This window comes from Gavialis gangeticus, unplaced genomic scaffold, assembly GCF_001723915.1.
Source record: "Gavialis gangeticus isolate Ggan-Ray unplaced genomic scaffold, GavGan_comp1, whole genome shotgun sequence".
NCBI lineage: Eukaryota > Metazoa > Chordata > Crocodylia > Gavialidae > Gavialis > Gavialis gangeticus.
In genome coordinates, this window is record NW_017729032.1 from 42,938,615 (window position 1) to 42,942,882 (window position 4,268).

Sequence of the window (4,268 nt, forward strand, 5' to 3'; positions counted from 1 at the left end):
AGCCGCCGCCGCCTCCCCGCGGGCAGGGGAGTGGCTACAGGGCTCGTCCGCGGGGCGAGGAGACTCCGCGAAGCTCGCGCCCCCTTTATCTGCAAACAAAACAAGGCTGGCCCGAGACTAGCGAGTGATGATAAATAACGCCCCTGCTCAGCCGCGACCCCCTTCCTTCACAACGGCGTTGGTGCCCGAAAAGCTTGTAATTAAAGTCTTTTTTTTTGCAAAAATCTTTTTGGTCTAATAAAAGGGATCGCCTCGACGAGGAGTCCTGGTCGCCCCTTGCTTCAGGGCGTCTCAGGGAGGAGGCTGCGCCGCGCTCCTGTGGGAAGTGACACCACCGAGGAAGAGCACGGCGGGCGGCGGCAGACGCAGCAGTGCCGGCGAATTCACAAGGAAGGCGTTCACAGTCCGGCTTGGGCCTGCTTTCTGCTAACTGCCCTTGGAGCTGGCTGCTGCTTAGTGGCAGAGGAGGAAGGAGGTGTGGGAGGATGGAGCCAGAGCAGTTTCAGCCCTTTAGCTGGTCTCCTTTGCTTTCCAACTTTCACCACCCTCCAGTCACAGAAGTCTTGCTCCCCCCATGTCCCTTGCCAGGCCCAGGATTCTGCCTTTTCTCTGCCAGCTGTGCTCTCATTTCCCTTCATCTCTAGCTTCTTTTCAGGCTTTTCTAAGTAACTGCACTTAGATCTTCACTGCTCCCATGTAGGACCACCTGTGTAAAATACTCACTTTTTTCATTTAAAAAATGCATAAGGCCACATATATTCCTAGCACAACGCCACTGATTTCAGCAGTTATTCCACAGCTGGATTTGGCCTTCCCAGAGATGATTCTGCTCGTGTAAACAAGGAACAATGGTCACAAACTGACAGAAAGCAGATTTAGGCTAGATATCAGGAAAAAGTTCTTCACGGTAAGGGTGAATTGGGAATGGGCTTCCAAGGGAGGTGGTGCTCTCCCCTACCTTGGGGGTCTTTCAGAGAAGGCTGAACAGGCATCTGGCTGGGGTCACTCTTTCCTGCCTAGGCAGGGGGTCGGACTCCATGATCTGTTGAGGTCCCTTCCAACCCTGGTATCTATGAATCTATGAAAAATAAAGAATCCCATGCCCCATTTGTTACTCAGCACGTTACAAATTCTATGTGCTTTTAAATTCTGGTCTCCCCCTTCTGTATTATTTCAAAGACTTCCACCATCATCTGACATGTAGTGTGGCAGACTATTTTACATGCCTGTAATGATCTTGGAGTAGACACTCTCTTTTTCATACCAAACCCGCTATTTCCCTACCAGTAACTTCAATTTGTTGTTGTCCCCATCCCCCACTTCTGATTTTCAATCCAGTTCCAGTTGTTTCAACGTAAGCCCTTTAAATGAAGTAAGCCCCTCTTAAGCATTTGGGAGGAAGAGGGAAGACCAAGAGCACTTTTCACTCTCCTCCCCAGCATCCAAGCAGAATGTTTCTTGTATGGAATCACATATTTAAAAAAACAAAAACAAATCCATATGTTGTGTCATTTTACTTATTAAATATTTAAATTGCAGTAAGGCCCCATTGTTCCAGGTGTTGGCTAAATACAAATGTCAGACCATATATGCCAGCTTCTTGGAGGAAAAAAGAAAGAAAAAAATAACACCTCCTCCTCCCTGCAACAGAAGCTCCTAAAACCCAATACTTGATTCCCAGGTTACAACTCTGCTCTAAACATTGAATCTCATTAGTGATATTAGGCCAGTCGAGCTGTTTGCCACCAAAAGAACTGAACTGCAATAACAGCAGCAGCATTTCAGCCAGGGTGGTGATTCTCTACCAGGGTGTCATACATAAGACACTGACTGCGCAGTTGTTACTGCGCAGTCATTTAGTACTGTATTTGCATACACGTGCTAAATGACTGCACAGTAACCAGAGCTATGTTTGGTACCCTGGAGACAAGAAACATCAGCACACCTTGTGCCACTGCTACTTGTCCCCAGGGGAAACCTGTGCCATGCACCCTCTGGCACATGGCAGGTTGCCCCAGGTTGGGTAGAGGAGGCTGGGGCCAGCTACTGTGCCGGCCCCAGCAGCCTTACCTGGAGCCCTGGGGGCCAGGGAAACTGCAGCTGCAGCACTCCTGCAGCTTAGAGCCTGGCCAGCAGCCAGAGCATGGCTCCGATGGGCCAGGCTCCGGTTTTGGGCGATGCACGCTGCAGCCATGTGTGCCACCCCGCTTTTATTCCATGCAGGTTTTTTTGACCCTGGGATCTCTGGGAACAGAAGGGGCCTCAGGAGGTCATCTTAATCAACCCTCTACTCCCTGTCTAAACCAACCTAAACCAGTGTCTATCTTACCTACTTTAAAAAACTTCCAAAAATAGAGATAGGTAATCTATCCCAACGCTTAACTGCCCTGGCAGTGAGGAAATTCTTTCCGATACTCTTAGTAGGTGGACAGAACAAGGAAATGGGCTAAATTTGGATGGTTGGAATGGGGGTAACAAATAAATACAATCCTATCTATGGGACAGTAAACCACTAGCAGTAGCAGTCATAGTTCCCCACCTGCTTACCTATTACCAGGTTGTAGTCTCACGTGTGCATTACTGAATAAGGTGATAGAGGTTTTGAGGAAGGACTTGGAGAACAATGTGTTGGGTTTATGGATTTAGGTTCAATAATCCCATGAAGTAACATGCTAAACCCCATTTCTGACTTCTGCAATTTAATGGGATCAAAGTCTACCCTTGCTTATATGCTGAATTTCTGGGAAATTTTGGTGAATGTTATCAGAGAATGCAGCTTGCTATTATACCCCTAACAACTTTCTGTACATTCTCCTTAATCTGGATATCCCTTTTTTAACTAGGCACCGAGAAATATACTATGTGCAGTCATACCAAGATAAAAAATGCCAGACCAAATTTATCAGTATATTTGCCAGACTTTAAAAAAGAAAAAAATAAGGTTCTTAATCGATTTTTTTGGTTTTGAAACATTATTCTATTTTATAGCAGAATATTTCTACCAATGGATGCCCAACAGGTACAAGAAGCCAAAGTTTCAGTAAATAAAAATGTATGTTCCACTCTCCCACCAATACAATGTGTTATTCAAACTTCTTTAAAAAAACCAAAAAAACCAAGATTCTTTGAAAGAGAACTAGTGGGTTTTTTCAGTTGTTCCTTTCTTGAGAAGATGTTATATGTCACTAGAGACTGTGCTAAAAGATGGAAATAAAAACTGAACAGCGCTTTTATAGGTTCTTCAGAGAAGCTGCACTATACCCTATTATTTTCAGACTAATAATTTGACCCCTGCTGAATGACAAAGAATGTAATTCAATCAGTGATTGTCCTAGAATTGTAAACTGTGGGAGACTAAGTACAGCAATTAAGGAATAGAAGAACTACGAGAATAAATTCCAGATTTGTATATTCACAAGATCATTAGTAATTCTTAAACAATGAATAAAACATATATAGAAACAAAAATGAAACACTTGCCTGAGAAGTTTGAGCCCTTGATTTTTAAAAGAGGTTTAAATGTGCATGTGACAAGTACTGAGAAGGATTACTTGAAGTGTAATACAGGTGGAGAAAGATTATAAAAAAGAAATGGGACACAGGAGAGGGGATATTATGGTAAGTTCTTTGATGCTGAAGGAGCTAGATAAATTAGAAAATTAAATGGAAGTTTTGGTAGTTGTTGATTTTGTAAAGCCATCACAGTATATCAATGGCTATATGTCAACAGCTCTTAACTAATCAAGAATGTCATCCTACTTAGTCTCAGGGTGGAAAGTCTGAATGAGAATATTTCTGTCACTTTGGGTGCGTCTACACGTTCATTTAAACTGGACTTAATTTAATGCTCATTAAGCTAATGCATTTAAGCAATTTTGGTAGGTGTCTACACGTACAAGGAGCTGGCAATAAAGTTCATAGAATCATAGAAGTAGGGTTGGAAGGGACCTTGTAGATCTTCAAGTCCGACCCCCCACCTGGGCGGGAGAAAAGACTGGACTCAAATGAGTCCAGCCAGGTAGTCATCAAGCTCTTCTTAAAGATCCCCAGGGTAGGAGCCAGCACCACTTCCCTAGGAAGTTGGTTCCAGCTCCTAGCCACCCTAACTGTGAAGTAGTTCTTGAGGATGTCTAATCTAAACCTACTCTCTAATAATTTGTGTCCATTGTTCCTTGTCATGCCAGGGGGCACTAGGGGAAACAGTGTCTCCCCTAAACCCTTCTGGTCCCCCCTAGTGAGTTTATAGACAGTCACCAGGTCCCCCCTCA

General features: G+C 44.3%; 1 protein-coding gene across 2 annotated transcripts in view; it reads right to left on the reverse strand.

Moving 5' to 3' along the window:
- The window catches only part of SPATA13 (spermatogenesis associated 13), a 171,102-nt gene that overhangs the window by 69,035 nt on the left and 97,799 nt on the right, over positions 1-4,268 (reverse strand). The window lies entirely within an intron of this gene.